Genomic DNA, 10,700 nt, shown 5'->3' on the forward strand with positions numbered 1-10,700 from the left:
TAAATAATTTATTTAATATTTGGATTAGGTGATCTTTAAATGTATGGTAAAATTCTCTTGTAAGTTTATTTGGTCCTGATGTTTTTTTCTCAGAAAGTTCATTTGTGATGTTTTTTTTTTCTAAAACAGGTTTATTTAAATATTCTATTTCTTCCTCTGTTAGTCTAAGCAATTTGAATTTTTGTAAGTATTCTTCCATTTCACTAAAATTGCTAAATTTGTTGGCATATTATTGGTCAAAATAACTCCTAATAATTGCTTTGATTTCATCTTCATTAATGGTGAATTCAGCCTTTTCATTTTTTTATGCTAGTGATTTTTTCTTCTCTTTTTAAAAATAATTTCACCAATAGTGTATCTGTTTTGTTGATTTTTTCATAAACCAATTCATTTTTATTTATTAATTCAATGGTGTTCTTATATTCATTTTTGTTAACCTCACCTTTAATTTTTGGATTCCAATATGGTATTTAATTGAGTATTTAAATTTGTTCTTTATCTAATGTTTTTTAACTGTAAGCTCAATTCATTGATATGGTATTTATTTTGTTGACAAGCACTTAGAGATATTTTAAAAAACTCTGAGATATCACCTCACCTATCAAATTGTCTAAAATGAAAATAAAGCAAAATGATAAATGTTGAAGGTGATGTGGAAAAAAAGGAACACATACAATTATGGTGGAAGTATGAACTGATCCAATCATTTTGCAGAACAATCTGAAAATATATCCAAAGCATTATAAAACTGTGTATACTTTTTGGTCTAGCAATACCACTATTATGTTTATTTCCAAAGGTGAACAGAAAAAATGAAAAAAAAAACTGTTCTGAAGTATTTATGACAGTCCTCTGTGTGGTTTTTAAATTACTGGAAATTGAAGAGATGCCATCTAATGTGACTAATGAATGACTAATGTGGCATATGATATTGATGAAATGATGAACAGACTAATTAAAAAATAAAAATGTGTAAAGACCTACATGAAGTTAAAAAAAAGAGTGAAAAGATCAGAACTAAGAGAGCATTATATACAGCAACAGAAATTTTCTATGAAGAATGATTTGTGTACAATAAATGTTCAAAAAGAACTGAAATGCTAATGCCAAATATCTATTTTTTCAATAAATGTTTCCCCCTCCAAGTTCAAATACTATAATCTCTTCTTTTCAAGTTGATTGTCAAAACTGTTGAATGAAATTAGTTATGTTCTCCCTGCTTGCAGAGCCAGGAAGTGCCTGAGGATGGTCAAAATAGTTGAAATTAGTTAAAAACTGATTCTATTGTTTCTTCTTCCTATTTCAAATTTCTGTTCTGCTCAGATGTCACCATTCCCCATCCTTTTGACTATTTTGTAAAACATCTTCACCTTTCCTGGTAATAATCCTCCTGAACACTCCTCCCTATTGCACTATATAGAAACCCTGCTCCTTCTTCCTCATGTGAACATTTCTGTATTTTAGTGCTTTGTGATGCCTGGAATTGTAATCTCCTTTCCACAATTAAAAATTCTTATTGTTCTTCTGTGGTAGTCCTTTTTATTTCAGGTTTATAAAACAAAGGAATTATCTGTCACACTGGCAAGATTCTTTGTTTATCATGTTATAAGATCTTTAAATCATTTCTATACATTTCTATCTTAGTTGGAAGAAAATAAAACCATACAAATTAATTTATAAAAAGTATGACTATTGCATCATAAAACAACTAAACAAAAAGGACAGTTAAATAGCTATTTCTAATGATGGAGAAGTGTTCATTAACGTCTCCTAATGTTCAGTGTTTAAATTTTTTTATTACAGAGTTTACAAATAATTTGAAAAGGAGTTCACAATAAAATCTCTAGGCAACCCTGCAGAATTTCAGAATGTGATACATATTGCTATGACAACATTGTTCTAGAATTCATAAATGCTGGAGTTTTGCAACTAAGAATCTGGCTTTCCATCAGAATTCTCTAAGAAAAATCCCACATCAGCCCAGTTCCATAATATGGATGTTTTGTTTTGTTTTTTGCTAAAGAAATACCTTTGAAGAAAATGCTATTCCTAAATAAATTAAATTACTTTATCCAAAACAATCTAATTTAAAAGCAGGATCTATCTTTATTTTCATAGTTAAGTTTTATGTAATTAAGTAAAAACATACTTATGTAATTTTGAAATAAGTAAGTGGGATCATGTTTACTTTAAATCTTGTGGTATGCCATAAGTGTTAGAGAAAGGGAAGGAGGCGATTCATTTTGTCCTCCAACAAATAGGCATTTATTAAGGTTTACTCAGTGCTGGGCAACTAAGTCCTTACATACTGGGAATACAAAGGCAACAATGTCTTCAAAGAGCTCTCACTCTATCAGGTAAGACAAGTAATTGTCCTAGTGTTTCCACAAAGAATAAGAAAGAATATTCTTATCTGACACCTCAGTGATAGTTCCTTGCATCACCTGAACATTAGAGAAAGAAGAAGAGCTCGCAAGACTTTATGAAATGGTTTTCATATCTCTGGGATTAAGTTCAAAAGAGAAGTTAAAAATAGCGAAGCCTAGAGGTACCTAGGTGACTCGTGGATTGAGAGACAGATTTAGAGATGGGAGGTCCTGGATTCAAATTTGACTGTCTTGACACTTCCTAGCTATGTGACCCTGGACAAGTCACTTAACCCTCACTGCCTATCTCTTCTTGCTCTTCTGCCTTAGAACCAATACACAGTATTGATTCTAAGAAAGAAGGTAAGGATTTTGGTTTTTTTTAAATAGTGAAAGCAAAAACGAGGATTGTAAAAACTATTATGGGAATGGTGAGGTATGAGTTTTAAAAACTGAAAAACAATAGTAAAAACTTAAAAAAATAAAATAACCAGGAAAATTACTAGTGCAAAGACTAAATTGTCATTGTATATTAATGGTATAGTAAACAGTTTCTCAAGTAATCACTATTTTCCTCCATAATCATCAATCTCATTGGCAGGAATAAAACATATGAATTCTTTTAACTTGCATTTGTCTTATCATTAACAATTTGGGGTATTTTCTCCCCTATGGTTGTTGGTAGTTTGTATTTCTTCTTTGGTAAACTCTTCTTCATTTTGTTTGGCCATTTAATTTGGGGAGAGACTCTAATTCTAATATATATTTTAGTTCTTACACAATTCCCTAAATATCTTGCTATCAGACAAATTTACTATAAACATAATTCCCCAGGTAACTATTTCCTTTCTAATCGAACTCCATTGATTGAGCTTATTCAAATGCTATTCAGCTTTATATCATTTGGAATAAAACTTTTATGATCATTTCCTTCCTTTGTTGAGTCACGAACCTCCTCTTACCCACAGCTAGGGAAGGCATCTCTTGAACTTCTCTAATTTGTTTATGATATGAACTTTTTTCATTTAGATCATGCATCCTTCACTAGAAAACAATTGTTCAGCACTTACTATGTCTCAAGCATTATGCTAAGTGCTGGCAATATAGTCCTTTCTCACAAGGAGCTCACACTCTGTGGGAGGTTGATTGGAAGCAAATTTAATCAAAATGTCAGGAAGGAATTACTAACAACTGGACCTAAAGAAAGATACTATGGTCTGGTTTCCCTTCATAACAGATCCTCAAGCATAGGCTTATTCACTACTCAGGTGTATTTTCAGGATGATGCTATTATAGATATGGGCTAACACTAGATGACTGCTACAGCAGATTACAACCTGGCTGTGAAGCTTAAAACAGAAAGCATGGGATACCACTACAGTCAAGCTTAAAGCTTCCCATTACAAGAAAAGGCCTTGACCGGCACAGGGATAGAGAAAATCAAGAGAGAAGCAAACGGGCAAATGTAGAGGGGTCTTTGTTTGCAATAGTAGCTGCTATTTCAAAACAAGACATTTAGGAAGGTTAGGGGTAGAATTAGATAGATTAAAAACATTCTTTCTTTTTCTCAAATATGGATAGCATCACCAACTTCCCAAATCACTATACCAATTGAGCAGCAGTAAAGATCCCCTATGGCCCATGGGAACCTTCTGCTTTCCCAAAATTCCCCATTGCCTAATTTATGGGTTAGTAGAAGTTCACACCAGACACTGGACAACTATACTAAGATGAATGCTCACCTTCTTTTCTTTCCAGCTCTTTTAGAGGTAGTCCTGAACCTCTCTTCATTCTGTTCCTTGGACCCCACTACCCTTTTCCAAACAGTAAGTAACCTTTTTTCTGATGTCGCTCTCCAAGGTCCTTAAGGGCTTGATATTTTAATACTACTTTGCCTTACAAATAACATTTATTATCTCAGTCCCTGAGAATGTTAGTTTCATCAGAGCAAGGACTATCTAGCAATCTTATTTACATTCCCAGCACTAGTGATTGTCATAGAGTAGGTGCTTAATATTTTTCTCTATTAAATTTGAAGGATTCATAAGAAAAGAATACATAAAATATAAATTAGAAATCTTAACCTATATATTCTATTTTCTCAATAATAATAACTAATTTATTCTGAAGAGAATACTAAAAGAGTTCAATTATACACCATAATTAATAACTATCTTGAATTGTTAGTTGATATATCATCTGAGATATTCTTCAGATCCTGGAAACTTTCTCTTTAAAATTCTTTACAAACTCTTTACAGCCATAGTTATTTTTCTACATTTTAAGTTTAGCAGATTAGATTCCTCTGTCCTAGGGACAGTGGTTGTTTGCATAATAGAGGTTTTTTTGTTTATCCAAGATTGGTGCATTGCTGCATAATTTATTAGAATATTCCTGCAACTCATACTTATTAAAGTCAGAATTAGTAATGTTGGAAAAATACTGCTGATGCTCCAAAGAACTTTGAGTAAATCCTTCATCTCTAGTAAACCATGAAAAAGCTGGTAAATCTGATTTTGAGGAATTGTCTTTAGGAGTAGTGATTAATACACTTATTCATTCATTTATTTATACAAAAAATATTGTCTACTATATTTAGGGTACTGGGAAATACAAAAATAAATCAAAGGTTTCCCTCAAGAAACTTATAATTTATATGGAGAAACAAAATATATAAGCAAATAACTATAGTAAATTGAAAATATTATGGCATATCTTTTACAAAAGTCCAATCAGGGGCCTTGTTGTGCTATAAAGGCAATCTTACATTCTCAAAGAGAATGTCAGTGTAATTCAAATTCTTGAAAATCCCACTAAGCTAGAATGGTCTGCTGACAGACTGCTGGATGCCCAGGATCAGCCAAGAAGTTTAATCCCAGGAATTTGTCTATTAGCTAATGAATAGTGTGACAGAGATAAGAAAGAATGAAATGTTAACCTTGTATTTGGGTAATGATGGTAGCAAATTTACAGAAAGGACGGTAGTGAAAATTAACAACCACATTTTTAGACTGGCTAAAACATTAATTTAATACTGATATTCTCAATATCACACAATCAAGTAGTTAGGTGGCACAATGAATAGGGCACTGTGAGTTGGAGAAAGGAAGAACAGGGTTTAAAAAGTGCTATTAGATACCTATTAGCAGTCTGACACTGACCACGTCAACTTCTCTCAGCCTTGCTTTCCTCATATGTACTATTGGTACAATAATAACACATACCTTGCCAAATTATTTTGAGTATTAAATGAAATAACATATGTAGTGTTTTGAAAACTTTACAGAACTATATAAATGCTAGCTATTGATGATAGTGAGGAGGTTATGTGCTTTCTATCTTTCAGGCAATGTGCTGAGCCTTGAGGATACAAAAAAAGTGAAATAGTTCTTTTCCTTTACAAGATTTCATCTAACAAGAGAAAATATGCTCAAACACATTACAAAGCAAAACATATATATATATATATATATATATATATATATATATATATGCATATATATATGATCATCCAAGAAATGTATAAAATAGAAACAAGGTAAGCTTGGAGGAAAAGCACTATTAACTAGGAGTTTGTGGATTAGTGGTAGTAGAGAGCAAAAGACACATCATTCAGAATGTATAATCCAAGATTTAAAAAAAAAATTTAAAGAAATTTCACAAAAAGAAACTTATTAATTCCCCAAATCAAGAAAATGAACTGTTTAAGTGCCATAAAGAAACCTACACTGCATCAAAAGATCCAGAATAAGGTGCATTGGCATTGTTGTATTTTCCCATCTCTGCATTTATTGTAAATGTAATGAATGACTTACCTGAAGTGATTTTTTTTTTTAGTCCTCGGCTCCACGTGAAAATGGGTGGGACATATTGGAGGCAGTTCTGTTACACTGTTACAGTCTCATACTAAGAGGGAGGAAGGTACCCAAGTGGCTTAGTTAACTTGTGATGTGTTATAATATCATACAGTAGATGGGAATGATTTTTCCTGTGAAGTCTTGTAGTTTTGAAATGGATTTACTATATTTTATAACTCTTCATAAACTGTATAGAGGTTTTTCTGGGTTTTCTCTCCCACCAAATTTTGGAATGATGGTAATAATAGATAATAGACTTTGTTAATAACATCTTTGCCAAAGTTGAAAGATTGGCTAAATCTGTAGAACTTGTGACAAGTATTCATGTGTTCATAGGTTTTTACATGTCATAAAGCAAGTCACATGAATCCTAATGATAGTTGGTTTGTTTGCAGTTATCCTTACATGGGCTCTTATAATTTGGGGGATTTTGGTACTTTTTAGGATCTGTTTTAGTTGTTGTACTAATGTTTTTAAAAGGTTTTTACCTAGTGAAAGAATTATGTACACTCACACTGTGGATCCTGGTCAAGTTAAGTGATATACATTTCATTTTTGAGTGAGCACCTTTTGTATTGTGCCTTTGCTTGGCTAACACATTGTCACATGGAATGTGAACTGTGAAATTATGATTTTTTTGGAAAAAATAATTTTTCTCTCTTTATGTTTGTAATAGGATATTTGATTTTTTCTTTCTTTTTTCCTAACCTTGGTGATACTTTAAATACATGAAATCAGTATTAATTTTTTTTTGCTTGAAGGATAAAGTTTACAGAATAAGTTTACAGTATCTATTAGCCCTAGTAATATGCATACCCAAAAGCTTTCAACTATGGAAACCTGTCATTTATTGATAAATGTTATGGAACTTTGTTTAATGATTATGTCTGATTCCAAGATAAGAGAACAAAAGAGCCACTATACAGTGCCAAGTAGCATGAGGTCAAAATCCAGGGAGGACTGTTGAACTTCTATGCCAATACAAAAGGACTTGAACCTGGTGTGAGAATTGAGGTTGCGGTGCTTGACATATGTTAAGATGCAGGACTCCTTGTACCACACTCCATGTGCAATATTCTAATTCAAGTACCTCAGTTTGGCTATCATCCTGGCTCCCCCTATCTCTGACAGTGATGGTACAATCAGACCAGGGAATGATTTTTCCCATTTACTGCTGAAACTTAGTCCTTTCTCTCTTATAGTTTGGCAATTTTCCGTAGTCCTGGCTGCAAATGGGCAAAGTGCTATATTGCTGCTATTGTCCTACAGGCTTGTGGGACATAAGTTCCTTTAATTGGACCTTGTTGTGATTCAAGGACCTATTACAGGTTTAGTTATTTTTATTATTTACTCTGAATTTTATACCTGTAAGATTTTTTTATTTTATTCTGTATTTCTTATTTTTATGCAGAATTTAATTTTTATTATTTTATTTGGGTTTTTTTGGGTTGTTTGTTTTTGGTTTTGTTTTCCTTTTGACAATTATTTCATATACCTCCTAACTCAGTCATGTATCCCAGTTTGATTCTGGTGTTGGTCAACACCCTCCTCAGGGGGGATTGTGTAATTCAAGAAAGTGGATCCTTTTGGAGAAGGCGCTGTAAAGATGCCTGAAGAAGCTACACCCTGCATCAAAAGATCCAGAATGAACTTTGGGATATAATGAACTGAATTGAAGGGGTTGAACGTACTTATTCTGAATGTAAACTCTTAAGCCAAAGGGGACTGCCCCTAATTGGCATTTTGTCAATGCATCTACCAATCAGCTTTTGTATTTTACTCCCAGCTCTAACTATTGTAACTCCCTCTTAGAAAAATGCAATATTGTATGTACTTTTAGCTAGAATGTATTTAGAGTTATAAGATAGTTATATTTAAATGATCCATTGGGGAGACGGGTCTCCCAAAGGATTACAGGGAGTGTGTCAAAGAAGCTCATCCCCTCCCCCTCCTGAGTAACCTGTCTATCAAACATTCCTGACATACCACAGTTATGTCAGGGTTTCATTGGTGTACATTCTGTACATCAATAAAAGTTAAGGTTTGGGCAGAATCAGGGGTACCACAGGAGAACCAGGAGGAGAGAAGATGCAGAACAGGCAGGTGAAGGGGAATGAGGAAGAGACTGGCAGGCTAGATACCACATGGTCAGGTTACTTATAGGAACATTGTTTACCCTTCTAATAACCTTTATAAAATATATATATCTGGGTAGAAATATTATTTTTAATTATTACAATAGGAATTACTTTTGCATTTTGTTGAAGCCTTTTTCTTCATCTACTGAGATAAACAAGTAGTTTTTTGTTAGTTGGATTTATTGATATGTTAGTTATGTTGATAGTTTTCCTAATAGTAAATCAGCCCTGTATTCCTGGTATAAATCTCACCTGGTCATAGTGAATGGTCCTTATGATATGTTGCTGTCATCTCCTGGCTAGTATGTTATTTAAATTTTTTGCATTTATATTCACTAATGAAATAGATCTAGAATTTTCTTTCTCTGTTTTTGCTCTTCCTATATTAGGTAACAGTACAATATTTGTGTCATAAAAAGAATTTAGTAGGATTTTTTTCTCTGCCTATAATAGTGGGATTAATTGTTCTTTAAATGTAAGATAGAATTCATTTATGAATCCATCTGTCTTTGGGAATTTTTTTTCCTTAGGAGTTCATTGATGGTTTATACAATTTCTTTTTCTGGAATGGAATTATATAAATATTCTATTTCACCTTTTGTTAATCTGGGAAATTTATATTGAAAACATTCATTTAACTTAGGTTGTCAGATTTATTGCCATGTAATTGGGAACATTCCTAATGATTCGTTTAATATTTGCTTCATTGGTGGTGAGTTCACCCTTTTCATTTCTGAAACTGATTATCTGATTTCCTTCTTTTCTTTTTTAAATCAATTTAACCAATGACTATTTTATTTGTTTTACCCCCATAAAACCATCATCTAGTCATTTATTATTTCAATGGTTCTCTTATTTTCTATTTTGTTCATTTCTCCTTTGACTTTTTAGGATTTCCAATTTAGTGTTTAAATGGGGAGTTTTCATTTGTTCTTTTTGTAGTTTTTTTTTTTAGTTGCATGCTCAATTTATTTATCTCCCTTTTCTCTATTTTACTGATGTAATTATTTAGAGATATAAATTTCCCCCTAACTACTGTGTTTACTATATCCAACAAATTTTGATATGTTGTCTCCTTATTATAATTTTCCTTACTGAAATTATTGATAATTGCTATCATTTGCTCTTTGACCCAACCCTTTTTAGCATTAAATTATTTATTTTCAAATTATTACTTATTTTTATTTCCATGGACCCTTACTGCATTATGACCTAAAAAGGATGCATTTATTTCTCATTTTCTGCATTTGGTTGTGAAACTTTTATGCCCTATTACATGATCATTTTTTATGTAGGCATTGCTTATTGCTGAAAAGAAGGTATATTTCTTTGTATTCCCATCCAGAATTGTTCAGAGATCTATTAGTTCTAATTTTTCTAAAATTTCATTCACTTCCTTCACTTCTTTCTTGTTTATTTTTTTTGTTCAACTTATCTAGATATTAAAGAGGGAAGTTGATGTACACCACTATTAAAGTTTTACTGTCTATTTCTTCCTGAAGCTCATTTAATTTCTCCTTTAAAATTTGGAGGCTATATCATTTGGTGCATATATGTTTAGCATTGATATTACTTCATTGCCTATAATCTCCTTCTTATCTCTTTTAACTAGATCAACTTTTGCTTGAGCTTTATCTGAGAGCATGATTTCTATTCCTGCTTCTTTTACTTCAGATGATGCATAATAAATGTGCTTCAGCTCCTTACCTTTACTTTGTGCATGTCTTCCTGCCTCAAACATGCTGATTTTTAATCTACTATGCTACACCTGTCCTTTTTATGAGTTTATAACATTTATATTCACAGTTATGATTACCAACTGTATATTCCCCTCCTTCTTATTTAATGAATTCAATCCTGTTCTTTCTCCTAAGAGAAATATTTTTAAAAGGTGATTAGATTATATGACAATAAAGAAAGAAATAATAATTTTGGAGAAAGCAGGTCAGTGAATGATGAGGTAAGAGGTCAGATTGAAGAGAATATTAGAAAGAATGAGGGAAAAAGGAAGAATAGAAGAGGGCATAGGAATAGGGAATCCCTGTAGGTATCAAGAAAAGAACTGGTAGACAAAGAAATTGAAGAGAAAAGAGAGGAAATAATCATGAGTGAAGTTTGTGAGAAGTAGGAAGGAAATAAGATTAAGAGTACCTAGCATGGGGGCATCTGGGTAGCTCAGTGGATTGAGAGCCAGGACTAGAGATGAGAGGTCCTAGGTTCAAATGTGCCCTCAAACTCTTCCTAGCTGTGTGACCCTGGGCAAGTCACTTAACCCCCATTGCCTAGCCTTACCACCCTTACCAATATACAGTATTGATTCCAAGATTCCAAGGTAAGGG

Source organism: Monodelphis domestica, chromosome 8 (assembly GCF_027887165.1).
Source record: "Monodelphis domestica isolate mMonDom1 chromosome 8, mMonDom1.pri, whole genome shotgun sequence".
NCBI classification, from domain to species: domain Eukaryota; kingdom Metazoa; phylum Chordata; class Mammalia; order Didelphimorphia; family Didelphidae; genus Monodelphis; species Monodelphis domestica.